This window comes from Neomonachus schauinslandi, chromosome 3 (genome assembly GCF_002201575.2).
Source record: "Neomonachus schauinslandi chromosome 3, ASM220157v2, whole genome shotgun sequence".
NCBI classification, from domain to species: domain Eukaryota; kingdom Metazoa; phylum Chordata; class Mammalia; order Carnivora; family Phocidae; genus Neomonachus; species Neomonachus schauinslandi.
In genome coordinates this window covers 68,279,477-68,302,449 of record NC_058405.1, presented here as the reverse complement: position 1 = coordinate 68,302,449, position 22,973 = coordinate 68,279,477, and positions in this window count along the sequence as shown.

Below are 22,973 nucleotides of genomic sequence, written 5' to 3'. Positions count from 1 at the left end.
GGAATGGATTAGTAGAGGCCTAGTGGAGAGCCAGAACTTCTATCCTTATCCAGAAATAATAAGGAGCCACCTCTCAACCCCACCCCCAGGTGTCAATGAAGGCCAAATGAAGAATCTGGATTTCTATGCCCACTAAGCTGTAACAAGGTGCCCCCCACCTTTCCTAGTTTGAGCAGTGTCTGAAGAAGCCAGCTAAAACAGAAGGTTTAAATAAGATGCAGGGTTTCATAATTTAATACCCCAAATGTCCATATTTTGACTGAAATTCACTTGTCATACCAAGATCCAGGAAGATCTCACACTGAGTGAGAGACAATCAATAGATGCCAACAATGAGATGACAGAAATATTAGAATTATTTTACAAAGATTTTAAAGCAGTTACTATAAAAATGCTTCAAAAAGGAATTACAAATAAGCTTAAAACAAATAGAATATAGAGAACTTCAACAAAGGGATAGAAACTCTCCACAAAGAAATAGTATGAGGGTTGCTGGAGTGGTGGGGGGTGGGAGGGATGGGGTGGCTGGGTGATAGACATTGGGGAGGGTATATGCTATGGTGAGTGCTGTGCATTGTGCAAGACTGTTGAATCACAGATCTGTACCTCTGAAACAAATAATATATGTTAAAAAAAAAAAAAGAATATGGCAGGACGGGAAGAATGAAGGGGGGGAATCGGAGGGGGAGACGAACCATGAGAGACGATGGACTCTGAAAAACAAACTGAGGGTTCTAGAGGGGAGGGGAGTGGGAGGATGGGTTAGCCTGGTGATGGGTATTAAAGAGGGCACGTTCTGCATGGAGCACTGGGTGTTATATGCAAACAATGAATCATGGAACACTACATCAAAAACTAATGATGTAATGTATGGTGATTAACATAAAAATAAAAAAAAGAAATAGTATAATGTAGAGCCAAATGTAAATTTTAGAACTGACGAACACAACAACTGAAATAGAAAACTAAATAGATGGACTTTACAGTAGGGTGGAGTGGACTGAGGAAAAGAAACTGTAGTGAACACTAAGTGAATGACAAAACAGAAAAATAACAATTATCCATCTAAAAACAGAGAGAATACTACTTAAAAAAAAAAAAAAGCCTCAGGGATCTCTAAACAAAAGCTTCAAGGGCCACCTAGGTGGCTCAGTCAGTTGGGTGTCTGCCTTCTACTCAGGTCATGATTTCAGGGTCTCAGGATCGAGCCCTACATGGGGCTCCCTGCTCAGCAGGGAGTCTGCTTCTCCCTCTCTCTCTGTTCCTCCCCCCATGCTAGTGCTCTCTCTCTCTCTCAAATAAATAAATAAATCTTAAAAAAAGAAAAAGCTCCAACATCAGAGTCCTGGAAGGATAGAAGAAAGAGGGTAGAATTGAAAAAATACTAAAAAAAAAAAAAAAATTGCTGAAAACCCCCCAAATTTAGAAGACATAAATCTATAGGTTCAAGAAGCTAAGTAAACCCCAAAATCAAAGAAATCTATACCAAGAGTGAAAACTAAAAGAGAAGAACAAAATCTAAAAATTCAAGACAAAACAAAAATCTTGAAAGCAGTGAAAAAAGAAGAAAGGACTTCTTACCTTAGGGAAAAAGCAATTCAAATGACATCTTATTTCCCATTAGAAATCATGGAGTCCAGAAAAAAATGACATCACATTTTTTAAGTGTGGAAAAAAAAGAACTGTCAACCTAGAATCCTATATCCAGTATAAGTATTCCTCAGAAATGAAGAGAAATCAAGACATTTTCAAACAAAGGAAAAGTAAGAGAACTTGTTGCTGGCAGACGTACCCGAAAACAATAGCTAAAGGAAGTTCTCTAAACAAAAGCAAAACAATAAAAGAAGGAAGGAAGAACATGGTAAGCAAAAATAAGGGTAATTACAATAGGCTTTCCTTCTCTTCTTAAATCTTCTCAATTATATTGATAGTTGAAGCAAAAATTGTGCCACTGTCTGATGTGGTTGCAAATGTATATTGAGAGAATATTTAAGACAACTATATTTCAAATGGGGGAGAGTAAAGGGACGCATTGGGAGGTAAGTATTTTATGATTTATTTGAACCAGTAAAATAACACCAGCAAACTGTGAGAAGTTATGTATAGGTGATATAGTAACTAAAGCAATGATTAAAAAGGCTATCCAAGAAGATACACTCAAAAACACTAAGATAAAAATAAAATTCTAAAATTGTTTAAGTAACACATAATAAGGCAGGAAAAAGAAAATAGAAATGAAAAACACAGAAGTTAGAAAACAAAATTTAAAATGGCACAATTAAGACCTAACACATTAATAGTTATATTAAATGTAAATGGTCTAAGTGTATCAATTAAAAGACAGAAATTGGCAGAATTAAGTGGCAGAAACTCACTTCAAATATGACATGAGCAATTTGAAAATAAAAGAATAAAAAAGATTTATTATGCAAACATTAATCAAAAAAGCAGGAGTAGCCATATTAATATCAAATAAAATATGATACAGTGTAAAGAAAACTACCAGAGAGAGAGGGACATTAAATGGATATAAAAGAGTAAATTCACCAATCAGTATAGTAATCCTAAACAAGTATGTGCCAACAAACAGAGCTTCAAAATATGTGAAGCAAACTCTAATAGAACTGAAAGGAGAAATAAATGTGTAATTATAGCTGGAGACTTTAACACCTCTTTCCCAACAATTGATAGAACAACTGTATAGAAAATCAGCAAGGTATGGAATCACTCAATGACAGCATCGACTAATATGGTACAATCAACATTTCACCCAAATAGCAACAGAAAACATATTCTTTTCAAGTGCTCATATGACATATACCAAGAGAGATCATAGCCTGCACCATAAAACAAGCCTCAACAAATTTTTAACAATTGAAATAATACAGAATGTGTTCTCTGACCACAATGAAATTAAACTAAAAATCAATAGCAGACAGTAAACAGAAATTTTCAAATACTTGGAAACTAAACAATACACTTGTAAACAATCCATGGGTCAAAGAGGAAGTCTCAAGGGAAAGAAAACTGCATTAACTAAATGAAAATGATAATACAATGTATCAAAATTTGGGGGACACAGCTAATGCTGAGGGGCTGTATATTTATAGCATTACATGTATACTACAGAAGAGGAAATATCTCAAGTCAGTAATCTAAGATCATATCTCTGAATCTGGAAAAAATGGGGCAAAATCAACCCAAAGTAAGGAGAAGAAAGGAAATAAAAATAAGAGCAGCAATCAATGAAATTGAAAACAAAAAAAATAAAGAAAACCAATAAAGTCTGGTTCTTTGAAAAGATCATTAAAATTAACAATCTGCATCAAAATTAAAAACTCTTTGTGACACTCATGTGGAGAGGATTAAGAGCACGCTATAGACTAAGAGAAAATATTTTCAAACCACATATCTGACAAAAGACTAGTATCTAGAGTATATAGGGAATTCTCAAAACTCCACAATGAAAAAAGGAAATAGCAAAATCCATGAAAACTCATTTCACCAAAGAGTATATACAGATGATAAATAAGTATATGAAAAAATTTCAACATTGTTAACCATTAAGGATATATGTACTTAAAGCCACAATGAGATATATTACAACACACGTATCAAAATGGCTTTAAAAAAAAACAAAACAAAAACAAAAAACTGAAGCCAGCAAATGCTAATGAGGATATGCAGAGAAACCCTATCACTCATACATTACTGGTGGGAGTACAAAATGATACAGCCACTCTCGAAAGCATTTTGGAAGTTTCTTTAAAAATCCAAACATGGAACTACTGTACAACCCAGCAATTGTCCTCCTGGGCATTTATTCAGAAAAACAAAAACTTATGGTCACATAAAAACCTGTATATGAATATTTATAGCAGCATTATTCATAATATATAGTAAATCCATATCATGAAGTGCTACTCAACAACACAAAGAAATGAACTATTGACACACAAACAACCTGGATAAATCTCCAGGAATTATGATGAGTGAATAGAGTCAAGCCAAGACGTTACATACTGTTCAATTCCATTTATATAACATTCTTGAAATGACAAAATTATAGAAAAAATTAAAAACTTAGTGGTTGCCAGAGGTGAAGGAGGGTGGTGTTGAGAGGGAAATGGGTGTAGTTATAAAAAGAACATTAGTGACCCTTGTAGTGATGGAAATATTTTCTATTTTGACTCTATCAATGTCAAATATCCTGGTTGTGATAGTGTACCATTGTTTTGCAAGATGTTACCATTGGGGGAAACTGGAGAAAGGGTACATGGAAGCTCTCTATGTTATTTCTTACAACTGTATGTGAATCTATAATTATCTCAAAATAAAAAGTTTAATTTAAAAAATTTTTTTAAAGGAATGTAAGTATGAAAGAAAGAGGGGGGAAGGAACAAAGCAAAGAAAGGTAATTTCTTTCTCTATCTCTCTCTTCCTTTCTATGCCAATTGACTTGATTAGAGTTTGAATGACAAAGTTTTGAATGAGAAGAAAAAACAGTGCACGAAAGAAGCATAGTATGACTTCATTTTTGTTAGACAATGACACAAACCATTAAATAAAAAAGTCTGAAAAGAAACACATCAGTTCTCAACAAAGGTTATCTTATGTGGGTGAAGCAGAGAGGGCGCTATGGGGGAAGGTAAGGAAAAAGGGATTACTAAAATGCAACTAAAAAAAAGAAGACAGAAAAAGTTTACTGAGAGTATACATATATATGTGGGTAATATGCATAAAAAATTAGAGCAAGATAGCTAGAATTAGACCTTTGTGATCTATGAGTATGTCTATACTATATTAAGAAGACAAGTTTTATAGTAGTGTATTATTTTGCTTCTATTTCATATAGATCAAACAAAGCACCCAACTTCTAGGTATGAATGTTGGGGTACCAACATCTGCAAAGACAGCTAACAATAAGCCCACCCATCTCTTTTGTGGTAGTTTGTTATGCAGCAATAGACACCTGAGACATGTTTATAGGTATGTAAATGTTTTTAAAAGAAAAGAGAATATTTGAACAAAAACTTACCTATCAAAAGTGGTTGCTTAGCAGTGGCAATGGGAATGGAAGGGGAGATGATTAACTGTTACTTTGTATGTCTTTATATTGTTTCACTACAATTTGAAAAAATCAGTTAGAGGAAAAATTTACAAGGAGAAATAAAAATGTTCTATGTTCTGTTTTCTTGTTGGAACCGGCCTTTGGAGAAATGCCCACTCTCATTTTATTTTTATTTTCTATTTGCTGCGCATTCCATAGTCCTCAGTTTCAGACATTTGTGTATAATGTTGGCTTCATAAACACATTTATAAATCAATTATCTTTAAAAATAAGGGCCAAAAGCATATGCATTGAAAGTGGCTGTGGATTGGCAACTGAAACATTCTTAATCTTCTTTAAATACGCTATAAAAACTAAGCGAGAGATAGGCGTTAACAAAATTGATTTTAAAATATTCTCAGTAATGCAGTCTATAAGCTACATTAGAAAAGTGCATTAGCTCACAGAACATTTTATCAGCTTGTAAAATTGTCACCAGCTTCTCTGTTCTGAACAGTGATACAGCAATGATAAGTCTGCAGGAAATTTATCAGAAGCATGAAAGAAAATAATGTTTTTGCTGTGGGTTGCAGTTTCCATTTTTATTAACTTTTATATTTATTGGATACTTGATTTCTTTAGGATCTTCCTGGACTTCTGATAGGCTCTAAATTCCTGGCCAAGGCCATTTTCATTAATTCAATTCAACAGATTTATATCTACAGTGTCTACTATGTGCTCAGGACACTGTGCCAGGTGCTTGGAGAAAGAGAACGAGAGTCTTAAAAAAAGCAGAGGAATTGTCAATAGAAGATAATGATCTAGTATGAAAAGTAAAACATTTAAAAAGACTAAATAATGTGCAGGGGGTAAAGCCATAAAAACTAGACAAAGTATATTCCATTTGACCTGCTCTTAAGGATAGCAAGAGTTTGGCAGGCAGACAAGATCTGGAGCTAATATTCCAGACAGAGTGGAAGGATGTGGAGAAGCAGGGAAGTGTGAAGAGCGTGATGTGACTGAAGAAGAAAATGTAGTTTGAAAAGGATGAGTGGATCTGATTGGTAGGGTGTGGAAAAGATGGAGGCAGCACAATACTGAAATCATATACACAAGCTCTTTTTCAATAAGGGTGTCAATTCAGGGCAGGAAAGGATACTCTTTTCAACAAATGATGCTGGAACAACTGGACATCCACGTGCAAAAGAACAAAGTCAGACTCCCTCCTTAGACCACACACAAAATTAATTCCAAGTGATCACAGACCTAAATGTAAGTGCTAACACTACAAGAATTTTATTTTATTTTTTATTTATTTTTTTTTTAAAGATTTTATTTATTTATTCATGAGAGACAGAGAGAGAGAGAGAGAAGCAGGCTCCCAAGGAATAGGGAGCCCAATGCGGGACTCGATCCCAGGACCCTGGGATCATGACCTGAGCCGAAGGCAGACGCTTAACCATCTGAGCCACCCAGGCGCCCAACACTACAGGAATTTTAGAAGGAAACATAGGAGTAAATTTTCATGAACTAGGTTTGGTTAGGAAAGGGTTACTTACATACAACATCAACAACATAAGTAACAAAGGGAAAAAATTGATACATTTCAATTTATCAAATTTTAAAAAGTTTGTACTTCAAAGGACATCATTAGGAAAGTGAAAAAATAGAATGGGAGAAAATATTTGCAAATCATATATCTGATAAGGGCTTGTATACGATATATTTTAAAACTCCTACCACTCAACACTTTTAGTTTTTTTTAAGATTTTATTTATTTATTTATTTATTTGACAGAGAGACAGCACAAGCAGGGGGAGCAGCAGGCAGAGGGAGAAGTAGGCTCCCCACTGAGCAGGGAGCCCAATATGGGACTCAATCCCAGGACCTTAGGATCATAACCTGAGCCGAAGGCAGCCACTTAACCGACTGAGCCACCTAGCCGCCCCCATCCAACACTTTTAAAAAGACAATTCAATTTTAAAATGGGCTTTAAAAATCTTAAAAAAAAAAAAAGATTTAACAGACATTTCTTCCAGGAAGATAGATACATGACCAATAAACATGTGGAAAATGTTCAACATCATTAGTAGTTGGGGAAATGCAAATCAAAACCAAATGAGATACTACTACTTCATACCCACTAGGATGACTATAATAAAAAAGACAGATAATATGTTGGTGAGGAAGTGGAGAAAGTCTTGTTCATTGTTGCTGGGAACTTAAACTGGTGCATTCTACCACTTTGGAAAACAGTTTGGCAGTTCCTCAAAAAGTTTAACACAGAATTACTATATGACCCAGCAATTCCAAATAGGTACCTAAGAGAAATAAAAACATATGTTCACACAAAAATGTGTAAATGAATATTCTTAATAACATTAGTTATGATAGTCAACAAGTGGGAAGAATCCAGTGTTCATACACTGATGAATAGATAAACTTAATGTAATATACCCATACAATGGAATATTTTGTACGAATAAATAGAAGTGAAGTACTGATACATGCCACAATATGTATGAACCTTAAAAGCATTATGGTGAGAGAGTAACCAGTCACAAAGGACCACAGAGCATATGATCCCATTTATATGAAATATCCAGAATAGGCAAATCCAGAGACAAAAAGTAGATTAGTGGTGGCCAGGGGCTAGAGGGTGGGATTGAGGTGGAAATGGGGGAGTGACTGCTAATGGCTGTGGGGTTTCTTTCTGGGGTGATGAAAATGTTCTCAAATTGACTTTGGTGGTGGTTGTACAACTCTGTGAATATACGAAAAACTACTGAATTATACACTGTAAGTGGGTGAATTGTGTGGCACATAAATTGTATCTCAATAAAGCTCTTTAAAAAAATCTAGGTTGTCCTAAAAAACAAAATAAAAAACATACAGACTCTAGAGTCAGACAACTAGGTTGGAATCTGTAGTCTCCCACTCACCAGTTATGAAGCTCAGAGCAATTTGCTTTATCTCCGCTTTATCCAATTTCTTCATCTGTAAATGAATGATTAATTCCAGCTGAGATCTCAAGGGAAATTTTCACCGAGATGGAATTTGGGCTGGGTCAAAAATAGTGTTTTGTTAGATTATGAGATAAAGACCCTAAAAGGAACTAACACAAGAGCACCTAATGTGTGCCAGGTTCTGCGCTAAACATTCTACGTGTATCACTGCAGCTCATTCCTCCTGCTTTGTACTTAAGGAAAAAAGTGATGCTGAGAGTGAAGTGGTCAAGTGACCAAGTAGGGGTTCAACTGCAGGTTCAGGGTCTCCTGCATGGGGCCTGAGTAAGCCCTTGAGGAGGGAAGTGTCTGCGATCAGAGGGAGGGAGTGAAGTGAGGTCTGTCTGGTAGTGCAGGAGGGGGTGGGGCGGGAAGTGACAGTTAGCCTGCTTAGGAATTTGATGGCCAGACAAGGTTTCTGGATTTCACCCTGTGGGTAATAGGGAGCACAGAAGTGCTTATCAAAAAAGGCCATAAGCAGTAGGGATGTGGATATATTTTTACATGTAAAAATCTAAATTTATCTTGCACATTATTATATAGCTCAGATGTACCTTTCAGAAAACCTTGTAATGTTACTCAAAATAGACACAGTCTGACAAGCTCGCCTTTAGTGAATTTTCCAGAGGAGAAACTGGTTTGCTTCCACAATTTAAAGATGACTTTAAAGATAAATTAAAATCCTATCAGAGTCTGAGAATTTGTTAATTTGATCTGCTGATTGTTATCAAATGACAGACTGATTTTGATATGAGTTTTAGAGCTAAGAATAGATAATAGAGCCTTTAAATCTCATTAAAACCCTCAAGAGATGAATAAAAACTGTTAGTCTCACCTTATTCAAGAGCTCAGTGAAAAGGAAAACCACCGTATATGTAATTATTCAAATGGAATAGCTGATATGTATTGTATACTCATTTATCCTATGGTGGGCTTTGAGATTTTTTTTTGTTTTATGGTCTTTGGGTTTTTGACTAGTACTGTCAGCAGCATGAAGCCTTGCCTATGCCTCCTAGTTGGAAAGAGATTCGTCCAAAGCCATCAAGAAGCAGAGTGTCCTGCAAGCATTTGACGTGTCTAGGGACTGGCAAAGCTGGTACCCCAAGGTCAGCACCATGCAGCTGAAGGAACGGGTAGCAAAAGTGCACTCGGGCCCATTCCAGGTGGTAACCCAACCTCAAGTCATGTTGCTAGCTTAGTGCACCTGCACGGGAAGTCCCAAATGCAAGGCTGCTCTTCCTCTCTAAGCCAGCGCTTCTCAATGGAGATCCTACATCTACTAGTATGGATGCCCTTGGGAAAAAAGTGAGGTGAGTGCATTTTTTGTTTACTTCAACGGTGGGGAACTTCTGCTAGAATTTAGTGAGCATCCCGAAAAAAACCATAGGACAGGACTGCACAGTGAAGAATTGCTCTGCATTTAACATGAGTTCCAAATCTCCTGCCACCTATTACCTGAGCTTCTCTGAAACTAAACCCTAATTCCATTTTAGACACAGATGAAATAGTTTTGACACGATTTTAATACACACTGAATTTTCCAGCAATTAAACTACCATGTAAATTGTGGGAAGACTGATACTGAGTCTTATTTAACCTTATTTTAAAATGCTAAATATGACCATTTATATTTAAACAATTTACTTTTTAGTTACTTAGGCTTTCAACACTGTTCTCATACACAACTTACACAATTTCCTGTAGTAGAGTTTCTTTTTCTAATCCCTCCTCAATATTCTGTTGCTTATGGAAGGAAGTTATCTGTAGTGTCTTTTTAAATATGAGACTGAGTGTATGCATTGACACATGATGGAATTTCAAGAAAGGAGATAGGTTTTTGGTGATACTTTGTTCTGTGCAAATAAATAAAGGAAAACTCATCTAAAATGGAGTCAAGGGCACCTGGCTGGCTCAGTAGAGCATGTGACTTGATCTCAGGATTGTAAGTTCGAACCCCACATTCGGTGTGGGGATTATTTAAAAAATCTTAAAAATATAAAAAATGGGGTGCCTGTGTGGCTCAGCCAGTTAAGCATCAGACTCTTGATTTTGGCTCAGGTCATGATCGCAGGGTGATGGGATTGAGCCCGAACATTGGGCTTTATGCTCAGTGTGGTGTCTGCTTGAGATTCTTTCTCTCCCTCTTCCTCTGCCTCTCTTTTTCCTCTCTCTCTCTCAAATAAATAAATAAATAAAATCTTTAAAAAAATAAAAAGTAAAAAAATAAAATGGAGTCGAGAAGCCCCGCAAGAAGTTTTCACATATGTACTACTCATTGCAGCCTCCATAACCAACAGAAAGTAGAAAGATACAAATTATCATGAGAATGGAGGACATTTTTCAAATAGGAACTTCATCTCCTGCTTTTAAGGAAAAGAAGGAAGATCCCTCCCTGCCCCAGCAACAACACACTACCACCGTTTGCAGCCAATAAGAAACCGTCTCAACCATGAACTCTTGTTCTTCTCCAAAGAACTTTTGTTTAAAACAATCCTCCTCAATTTCCTCTTAAAACATAATAAAAGCTGACCTTCCCTTTGTCTCTTTGGACTTGACTATGGCTCACCATAGCTTGCATGTCCCAAATTGCAATTCCTCTGCTATTTCCCAGTAAACTCATCTTGCTGGTAAAATTACTGTCTATTTTATTTTTAAGGTTGACAGTTCCTACCCTGCCCTATGTTATAACACAAGGAATTAATTATTGTGAGACCATGCATTAATAAAGTTCAGCTCATTTGCAAGAATATCAAGCTTTCTCATTTTCCCCATATTAACAGTCAACAATTTGTCTTGGTATCTAATCTTTACTTTAGTTAAGGTTATTTTCTCTTGCCTTTTATCACACACCTATAAGAATTATTCTGATTTTACCCTTATGTCCATTCCTTCATTTTCCCATAACAATTCTATAAAATGGCTTCTCATATTTTTACTTTTTTTAAATCCAAAACTATTCATTATGAGTGTTGGACTATTTCATTATATCTTCTCATGCAGTCAACCTGAATCTTATATATCTTATATATTAAATATATAAGATTACTAAATACTAATTACTTGCATTTTTATTTCACTTATTACACTTAAGTCATTGTATTGGTTTTTGAAATTATAGGTATTTGCTATCTATAAATTTCCTTTCAGAATAGTAAATACAGTATACTTATTTGTTATAAAACTTTTTATGAAGTATTTGTTATATTAAGTGGTCACTGTACTGATATTATTGTAACAAAACACTTTTCACATTTTATATCAAAGAAAACAGAATGTGATTTAGCCAAGATAATACATAAAGAATAAGCTTTAATATCTTAAAAGAGAACCTTGGCTGCTCGCTCTATTCTCACTTTATAGACCTCTGTTCACCATTAAAATGCTTTATCATTCATCATTTGGGTCCTCAGTAAATATGTTGTAGTTAGAAGTGATTATAAGAACTTCATATAGAGCTATTATTATTAATAATAATAATGCCAGGAATAACCACCATGTATTGGTCACAAGCAGGCACCATACTCAGAACTTTCCATCTATTATCTCATATAACCCTCACAATAATTGTGTCAAATAGGTATGTTGTTATTTATGGTCACAGATGAGGAAAATGAGGCTGAAACAATTCAGTAACTTGCCTTGATCAGGAGGCCAGGAAGGGACAGAGGCCCACACTCACACTTCAGCCTCTTTGTCTCCAATGCCCACATGTTCTGTCTCCAAAAAGAACAGTGTTCTTTAGTTTTGCATTAAGAAAAATAAAACATAAAAATATTTTGAATTGCAGAGGAAGGCAGGAGTGCTTTCAATGAATCTGTTAAGGAAATCAATAATTCCTACAAGTATTTCAAATCAAAATGATGGAGGAAAAGACACTATAACTCACACTGGTGGCTTACTGATTTTCGCTAGCTATGCCACGATGATCTCCCCTTTCTCACCATTTGGGATTGATTCACCCAATACTGCTCTCCACAGGACCACATCAATATCAAATTGCAGAGTGACCTATAAAAAGATGTTACAACTTGTGCTGTCCAATACAGTAGAACTACACCAGCCCATATGGCTACTGAGCATTAGAAGTGTGACTAGTCCAAATTGAGATCTACCGTAAAGTGTGAAATACTCACCAGGTTACAAATATTTAATATAAAAAAGTGAAGTATCTCCTTAATAGTTTTAATTTTTGTTATATGCTGAAGTAATATTTTGGAGATATGGGCTAAATAAAATGTTATTAAAATTGATTTCACCAGTTTCTTTTTATTTTTTTAAATGATTTTAAATAGATTTCAAATGACATATTTGGCTCACATTTGCAGTTTGCATTATGGTTCTATTAGGCAACACTGTTCAGAACCATATGTGTTTTCAAATAACCAACCTTAAAATCGAGTCATGGAAAAAAAAAACTGTTGAAGAACAAAAGCAAAACAACAAACAAATGAAACTCAATACTTAGTGTGCGAGAAAAATTATTTGACTAAAGTTTCAGTCTTAGTCTACCAGTTAGGAGATGCATAAACCTTGATGAATCATTTCATACCTAGTAATCATTTAATGCCTATTTTGTAAAATCAAGGAAATAACTATATCCTTACCTCATGGGGTTGTTACAAATATAAAATGAATACTTACTTCATTCATTTATTCATTTGACAAAACTTGATACAAGGAGCTTACAGTGGGAGTTACAGAATTTTATAGGAGCCATAGCAGAGAGCATCATAAAGTGTCTGTGACTGGTTAACTCTGCTTGGGGATTAAGGAAAAATTCAACAGAGGGTTTAGCTTCTGATCTGCCTCTTGAATGTGAAGAGGAATTTGCCAGGGAGAGAAGTGAGGGAATATCTTGTCTTCATGTCCCCCAAATGTGAAAACAGGGTGTACTCAGTGAATGGGGGTGGGGTGGCGGTGAGGGTGGGAGTGTGGTTAAGGCTCTGGCAAATAAAGAGGAGGGGAGGAGAGGTAGTACCTTGTTTCCAGTGTTGGAAGGTTCTGGGATAGAAGGTTCTGATGCTGACAGAGAGCCAAAAAAAGAGGAACCAAAATTACTTGGTAGCTTTTGGTGATGGTGTGCATATTCTAATGTAATTTTAGAATCTTTGTTCCTTTCTTAGAGGAGGATGTTAACAAAAGGTATAAATATAAATTAGCAGGATTTAATTAATAGTATTCAATAACCAGCTTCTGTACAAAACTGTGTGGGGCAAAATATTCCTTTTTTTTAAAGTGAATGCTTAGCTCTTTGGGTTAGGGCAATGCTTCATAAAAGGGCCCACCTTTTCAACAGGATAATTACAGGGCTCCCTAGAGGAAAGGGTAGCTTCACAAAAAAAACTGGAGCCTACCAGAAATCATTTAGACCTTCCAGTACTTCCAAAGACTGAATTAGTTGCTAGAAATAAACATATATCAAAGTTACTCATCTGTACTAATGCTGTAGTCAATATGATTGAAATTTTTCCATGGGACTATATTTATATTAAAATTACAATGAAAATAATGGTATATGATACATTCAAGATTATATATTTGAGGCTAACATACTTATAAAAGGCAATTTCAAAAACAAAATTATGGCTGCCTTTTAATTCTAGTATTTTCTTTGGCACACTTTTTACAGGGATTGCTGTTTCAAGAACAATAAAAATAAACATCAACTAATCACAAATCTATTTACAAGTTGTGGGTAGATTGTAGAACCACAAAATGAAAATATTTTATTTTCAACATTAAATTTACATTATTTAAGGAATCAATATGTTGTACATAAAAGTGGAAAGACCTGTTTTTTAGACAGCACATAAATAAAATCATGCTGTTATTGAATAGAAATTTTTAATCTTTTCCTTTCAGATCACGAAATAAATAGGACATAAGGCTAAAAGGCTGTTTTTCAGCTAAGGTCTATTCTTTGCAATAAATGGTATTGAGCAACAAAACAAATTGATATGCCAGTGTTTCTGACTGAAGAGATTATTGATTATATCAAAGAAGAATTCTTATAACAAGATAATATTCTTTCCCTGTTGACAACAAATTAGCTACCAAGTATTGTAATTGCTTTCTGCTTTTCAGCTTTCGGGTCATGATCTCATCTTTGCAAGATCTCTCATCCTCTAGAAGAGCCTGCTTCATTTCCTAGAGGACCACAAAAGGAAGAAACCAGGTACTGATTCATCTTTCATCATTTAGGGTTTGCTCAGGTCTGGTTTCCTCCAAAGGCACTTTAGAAGCAACAACAGCAACAGTAAGACCAAACGTCTTGCTTTGCTTTGGTTTTGGTCTCCAGAACGCATTCCTCTCTTAAAAAAACATTGCTACTTATTAGGGGATATTTAGGTAAAGGTTCTCTAATCATATTTGCAAAAATAATGTTTCCTTGATTTTAAGGATCCTGCTTGTGTCCCTGGCCTATTTACATTCTAAATAATAGCAGAAATATAAATGTAATAGAAAATATCTATGTGTTTTCCTTCTATGTATTCTGTTTATTTATTCTCTTCCCCACTAACTGTGAGCTCCTTGAAAGGAGACACTTTTTCTTCATTGTGCTCATTATGTAATGAAATACAATGCCTGCTCAATAAATTTATGTGTACATAAAACAGAGTAGTTGAAGGTTATGGGCAGACAAGCCACAGCAACTAGCAATACCACCTCCTCCCACCCACCCCCACCGTCCCCCCACACAATACTCCTTGGAAAGTATCTGTTTAGTGAAAAGTATATGGTCTTGAAAATCAAATAGAACCAGGTTAAAATTCCAACGTAGACACTCATTGAGCAATTCAACTTCCTTGATCCTTACTTTTTTATATGTGTAAAGTGAGGACAATACCTCCTATGTTGTAGGGATTTTTGAGGATTGAATGAATGAATATTCATAAGGAATGTATCATAATGCTTGCCTGGCACATAAAAGACACTCAATAAATACTGATCCTCTATCTTCCTTTAATGTCCCAGACTTATCCTCTTCAAACTGGTACTTAGCAATGTGCCAAGAGTGTCACAAAGCCACTGGATAAACATGATGGTCATCCTGCTGCATATACTTTTCTGGATGGCATATAATTATATTAATATAAAAGATTTATTCAGGGATTCATTTAGCCAACAATTTTTTTTTAGCATTTGTTATGAAACAGCAGTCTGATGGGTGCAAGGGATAAAATAATAAATAAGACATGGAGTTTCTATTCTAGTGGTAAAGAAGAAAGGGAGGGAGGGAGAGAGGGAGGGAGGGATGGAGGGAGGAAAGAAGTTACAATTTTTGACAAGTGCTGTGAAAGAAACAAAGAGATTGCAGAGACAGAAACCTGTGGAGAAGGAGCCAACCTCTTTAGATAGAGTGGGCAGAGAAGGCTTTTAAAAGCAGGTGGCATGTAAGTTGGATAATAAGGACACAGCCATAAGAAGACTTAAGGATGAGCATTTGAAGCAGAGGGAACAGCAAAGCAAAAGTCATCTGAATTCCTCAGGTAAAACAAATTTCATATTTGCTAGCTTGGCACTTTCCCTGACTCCCTGCTATTCAGGGCTTTTTGGTAAATATTTGGTAAATATTGTAGTGGGGACCTTGAATGCCAGGTGCAAGATGTACGAATGGCAGATAAAAATCACTCTCTTTTCACCCCTCTATATTTAAGTTAGCAGCTTGCAAGGGCTATAACTAAGTGTTCAGAATAAACTGGTATAACTCAAATATAGAGGGAAAGATTATATAGCTAGATTTATATACCGCTTATGAGGCACTTGCAACTCAAGATAGAGAGTCACACTAAAATAAAATAAAACTAAAGTTCCTCTCGGCACACTCTGATGCTTTCCTTTTGCCTCATGTGGGCATACTGCCACAAAATGGTAATTGTTTCTCTTTATCCAGACATAGGAAATCACAATTATAAAACTTATTGAATTATTATAAATTTTGTTAGTAACACATTTACTGAAAAGCATTGGTTTCACTGCAGAAATCTTGAGAGGATTTAAGGTAGGTGAATTTCTTGAAGGAGGGATAATTTTATCTTATTTATCTTTGTGTTGCTAATATCTTGCATAGTGCCAGAGACAGATATTCAATGTACACTTGATGAATTAAAAAGAAGTTACAGTTTCCAATTCGGATTGCTGAGGGGTACCAGGAATCTCTTGAGCTCAGGCATTTGTCATTACGATTAAATTCCAGTGAAACAGAACAATATGTACACTTTGCTTTTGTTTGTAATCATTGGTTTGGCCATACTTTTAGCTCCACACATACTCTGTATCTCCAACACCTATGAAATTCTGTTTGTGACAAATCCTTCATAATCTTGATAATAGGCCTAACAAAATACCGTAACACAATGAAGCTGAGAAGGCAAAAAGTAATTAATTACAGTATTGCAGGAAGGATGAAGAGTTATGGTCACAAAGCTGCTTTTGAAACTGTTCTTAGAGGAGTTATCCCTGTTGCCCTAGTGAAATTACTGAGAAAAAAAAAGCAAGTGATTTCTTCAGAAGTGACCTTATTTTCCTTAGGTTTTAAAATTGTTTTCTATATGAAAGAGAAATTTATTACAATCTTGAAGCAATATATATATATAATATATACTAAGAATAGCAAATCCGTGCAAGATTCAAATATTCTTGATAGTGAGGACTGCTGGAATTTGGCTTTGGTATCCCATTTACAAATTTAAAGAAATGAAAAATACATACAATGAGAAACTAAATTTAAGGACAGATTAAGTCAACCATAACTATTGGGTTAATTTTTAAAGTATGTATATATTTGTGAACATTTATATTCACTTTTCAAAGGTAAATTTTCATTCCATTATGGAATCCATACCTTAATATGTATCATTCATTTCTTTCTCTCTTTTTTTTTTGTACCATTCATTTCTATTTTGACTTTTTATCCAACAAGGACCACAGCATGATAGGCAAGAACTCAGAGAATTTGCTGCACTGTTACCATAGTAAATATTTCTTCCTTCACTAGGCTGAGATATCTTGGCCCTGGTGAACAGTTTAAACTACTTAGGAAAAGAGTGTGTCTATCTTGTGACACTCTCTCTTCATCTATTAATAAAAGCAATAACAATGGCTGGCCTTTAGACCGTATCATTGTACCTCAGCTTTTCTGCTTGAGATCACTATTCCATTGGGCTCTACATTTATCCCTCAGCAGTGTCTAAGACCAGAGGAAATGAGGATCAGGCCATTTAACATACAAGAAAGAAGCATCAGAAGTCACCTTACAAGGGCAAACAGAGAAGTTGGCTCACAGTCACGTCCTTCTCCAATTTCACATTACACCTTACATCTGTATATATTAAGCAACCACCAATAGGTCTTCCATCTGGCTACCCTATTACATCTTAGGTAAAACATACATACAGAGAGAAGCTCTCAGATACTCCAATCAAGAAACCATTATAGGGAGCCAAATTAGAAGCGAGGGGAGCACATTTCACATCTTACAAATGGCAGGAAGGAACGATCATTAAAAATTTAAATTGTGAAAATAATTTAATTTGAAAGAGGAGATTGAAAAAAAAGAGGACAACTATAACTGAAAAAAACCAAATTTATGGACTGTTTTACATTCGCATGGAAATTTGACTTAGGCTTCAAAAATTCTCCTCTGATTTACATGTGCAGAAAAATTGTTCTCAGACATCCTTCACCAATATTTCCTACTCCCAGAGTACTTTCCATAAATATTTATGTGAGAATTGATTTGACTCTTTTCTAGTTTCTGCTGGCCTGCTTGCCTATTCAATTTTTTTTTTTTTATTTCTGTCAAAATGAAACACTAGCTGGAGGAATGGATAAGCAGCTAAAAATGTAGTTTCTGGTCGATTGAACCCCCACTATATGATACCTGAATATTCGTAGGTAAGCTCCACATCCAATCTGGTACTTCTCACCACATCAGGGCCACCAAGGCTGAACTTCCTCGTTGGAGATTTGTTAGAAAGCTACTTGTCATTTCTAGCCAGGAGTTAACTGCAGTTTTTGTTTGTTTGTTTGTTTGTTTTTTTACTCCCTTAACTGTAGCTTTTATATGATGGAAATTATCCTAAGTTGGATATGCTTATGATAAAAAGAAAATAGATCAAACATATTCTAGTTATCAAATCTCCAGGGGAAACACTTTGTCTAAAACTTCAGACGCTGTTCATTTGTGTCAATCCCTCATTTGGTCATTTCTGGAAGGAAGCACATTCTTTGCTGACCTGAATGTAGTATCAACTCCTTGAATTCAGGTTGGAATTTCAGCAAGAGAGATGAAACACAGAGGGTCCTACTTATGGCATAACTTACTATTGGGACACCCACACGATCTTGAAAAAGGGCTTTGTTTATTTCCCACTCAGGTGTTGGGTGGTTAAGGGTTCAGTACTGTTAAAGTCTCAAATATAAAAAGTGAATATATTATGTATACTTGATGCTACAAGTATTTCGCCGAAGGGCAGGAGCAAATTCTGTTTGCTGGTTTTAGTGGCACAGCTGGTGGGCCCAGCTGTCTCACTAAAGACATTTTTTTTTTAAAGATTTTATTTATTTATTTGAGAGAGAGAATGAGATAGAGCATGAGAGGGTCAGAGGGAGAAGCAGACTCCCTGCTGAGCAGGGAGCCTGATGCGGGACTCGATCCCGGGACTCCAGGATCATGACCTGAGCCGAAGGCAGTCGCTTAACCAACTGAGCCACCCAGGCGCCCTCACTAAAGACATTTTTGTTACAAAGTTCCAAGCAGTCACTTTGCCTGGTGGTCCAGTGTAAAGGTCTCCTTGCAAATCTCCCTAAGAGATAGCACAGCAGATGACTATATTGCTGATATTGGTCCAATTTCAACTGAAGCTGAGATCTTGGGTTTCTGAATAATGGTTCTCCAACAGTTAAAGAAAAAGGAGCATTCAAAAATGGGAATAATGAGGGTCACCAATACAAGTGAGGGCAGCATTAGAAGATTATAATTAGTGGCATTATTTGACAAGATTATTTCAAAAACTTTAAAAGTTTTTGAAAAAGGCTTTAAAGATATTAACTCAGAGAAAAGAAGTTTTAATTTTACATTGAACTATTCTAAAAGCATATAACCTTCAATATAAGAAGAAAAGTATGCTGGAATCACAAAGTTTTTGAAGTGGTTTCCTTCTGTATAAGCATTTAAATGACCAAATGAAGTAAGGAAAAATGAGAAGATTCAGAGTGATGTATCCACAAGGATTGCTCAAATAAAAAAACTGTTCAAATAATACAACATCTACTACACAGTTGGTAAGAAGTGGTGGTTCAGGGAGTGGTTAGCTGTTATTTTATGTAGTCATTTAAATAAGAGACTAAATAAGATGCAAAACATAATCATTTACACAGAACATTTCCAAATATGGAAGCTATACAAATAAAATTGCTACCCTTCATTATTGTCAAGAGGACTTATCTTCTAAGCAGTTGTTTCCATATAGATGCAATGTTTTATTTAGTTCCTATTAAATTTATAGTACATGTTTCAAGATAAGGATTGGTTATGGAAAGGTATTTCCTTCTGAGTAAAACCAACTGTAAAAAATGGAGATTAAACCCATAATATGGGCTGCATGACACCTGGTGAAAAACTAAGTGAACTGATCCAGTCTTCAAGATGTAGGACATACTCCATCATACTGTGACTATCGATTATTCAGCAAAACTCACAGCATGCTTAAATTTATAGTGACTGGGCAAGGCTCTTCAAACAACTTTGATAAGCAAATAGAGTAAAACATCTTTTCAAGGAGACTTACCTGCTCTCTCTTTGCTTTGTTTGTCAGAGAGCACCTGCAAAAAAAAAAAAAAAAAAAAATCACAACTATCTTAATATCTCAAAATTACACTGTTTTCATCAAAAATAACATCATCAAGTTTGAAAAAAAAATCAGATTGTAAAATTAGGAACGAATGACCTCCAGAAATGAAAATAAAATGCCACAAGGATATTAGGATTGAATGATTTTAGACTGAATAAATTGTTTAGAATAATAAACATAATTAAAGTATTTATTCACAAGGAAAATGTATTAAGTTTGTTTTTCTCTGGATTACATAAAAATTCACACTATCCTATGTCCATTTAGTAACCAGAAGACTGAAGTCTAGTTTTTGCCTTCTACTCCACTGTCCTCGTGTAACCAATAACCTCCTTAGTGCTAAAACCACTCCCTACCCCACTTTCTCTCTCTGTAACACTCCCCCAGCCAAGGCAGCTGAGAACTCCTCCTTTCTGAATTTATCTTTCTGGGCTTTTGTTCTCCCACACTGTTCCTGCTGTTTTTTCTATTTACCTACCTGTTCCTTCTCATTTTCTTGGTGGGCTCCTTTTTTGCTTGTGCCCTTCTTATGTATTGATTTCATTTACTTTTGTTTTATTTTCTTTTGTCAGGCATTGTTCAGGGCCTTCTCTTCTCACTCTGCACTTTTCCCAGGGTGATCTCATCTACTTTTCATCCATATTCTGATAACCTCCAGATTTATACCCTCAGACCAAGTCTCTTTCCTTGAGCTCCAGGCCAATAGAGGAAACTTTTACTGGACATCTACTTGGGGACATTTCACAGATACCTCAAACTCCATGTGTCCAAAGCTCAACATTACCCACCCCCTCACATACACACCCAGCTTCACACTGATCCCTTTTCTGTGTTCCCATCTTAGTGAATGGCTTCACCATTGCTAGACTGACTGTGTGCCCCGCCTCCCACCAAATTCATATGTTGAAGCATAATCCCCAATGTGAAAGTATTTGGAGGTAGGGCCTTTGGGAAGTATTTAGGTTTGGATGAGGTCATGAGAGTGGATCCCCCAAGATGGGAGTGGTACCCTTAGGGGGATGAAGAGCTCAGAGCTCTCTGTCATATGAAGACACAGCAAGAGATGGTCATTTGCAAGCCAGGAAACAGGCTCTCACTAGCCCCCGAATCTGCCAGTGCCTCAATTTTAGACTTCCAGCCTTCAGATCTTGAGAAATAATGTTTGTTGTTTAAGACACATAGTCTATGGTATTTTTGTTATAGCATCCTGAACTGACTAAAACAACCACCTACTCGGTTGCTCAAACCAGAAACGCAAAGATCATCCTTGACTCTTTCCTGTCCTAGTTAAATTGTTGATGCCTACTCCCAAATCTTGCCTAAATCCATCTACTTCTTTTCATTCCTACTTCCACCTCTGAGCAACATTCAGGTCTTGCTTAGATAACTACAATAGCTTCCTAACTTCTAGCCGGATTCTAGTCTTATTCCCCTCCAAACTATTCACACCCAGTGTGATCTTTCCAAAATACAATTTTAATCATGTCACTATTCGTGAAACCGTTCCCCATTATCCTAAGAATAAATACAGTTTAGATCATATGCTTAAGATCATATGCTTAGCAATCAGAAAGACAGTGACTAGCTGCATGACCTTCCGAAAGTTACCAAATTTCTCTGAACCTCCCTTCTTTGTCAGTCAATGGGGTTGCTTTAAGGAGTAAGTAAAATAATTCATGTGATGTGCTGAGCAGCAAGTATGGTATAGAAGAGACATATGATGAACATTTGTTGATTTTTCTGAAGGAAATTCTGAAAAACAGAGACTGAAATTTTACTAACTTTTTCAAAGCATCAAGTAAATGATACTCAACAGGAGTCAGGGATGAAGGAGGCAAAATACTGATGCAGTTAAAGCTTTGTCCTTGATACCTCAGTTCCTACCCACCCCATTTTTTATTCTCTCTCTTTTTCTCACCCTTTTCTATACCCCTGCTCATACTTATCCTGGGTAAAACAAGTCCACAAAAGAGTTGGTGACTGGCAATAAGAAGAGTCACTTTTCCCAAGGATCTTTGCTTTTTAAAGGGTAACATCTGACAACAAACACCAAGTACTGAACCTCTAATGGTAAAACTTCAGATGCTGTGAGACTGAGGAGGAAAAGCTCTCTCCACACATCACAGGGAAAATCAAGTAGGTGACTACTTGCTGCTCTAGAAAGAACCCAACCTGACTGCAGATGGTAGTATAGATTTATTTATTTATTTATTTATTTATTTATTTATTTATTTATTTATTCCGTAGTAGTATAGCATATTTAAATGGTTCTGACTTGGTCTGGGAGCAAATTTATTTAATGACTATTTGACTTAGAATAGCAAGTAGAATAAAATTAGAAAGTAAAATAACTTATCTTCTAAATAGCACAATAATGTTTCAATCATCACACAAAGAAATAACCCAGTAGAAGTCAAGCTCAACTGTTAAAAAATTCTCATTTATGAGCAATTACTACAGAGAAATTTCAGCCTGAGGGCTTAAAAAGAAAACAAAACCTATTAAGTAGGCCTTCTCAGCCACTCCTTGAGATTGAGTGCTAATATAGCTACTCCTTCACAGAAGAACTGAAAGATTACCTGATTCCAAAATAAATCAATGCAACCCAGGTGAAATTGGGATTCCCAGATAAAACAGACTATTTGACAAGAGTATGGTTAAATATTATTTAGTTCTAAATATAGAATGTTACATTAAAGGATATATAGAATTTGAATTTGATAAATACATAAATTGACATGGAAATATGAAAAATATTAATGTTGAGTGTCATGATGAGAAAAAATGCAGAAATTAAATGCCTGAAATTAACACAACAAAAATTAGTGCTCTTGAAAACTGAATATATTTGGGAAATATTATTGAAGTTCAAAGATTTTAGAGATATTTTAAAATGAACCCCTAACACAATAACCATTTAAATAGTACATGAAAAGTTAGAAGCAGAGGTAGGGACATTCATTTCCCAGGAAAACTGATGTGGCAAAGAATAAATAAATAAATAAATAAATATTTATTATTAATTATAGATATTTATTTATATGTATTTTCTATAATATGTCA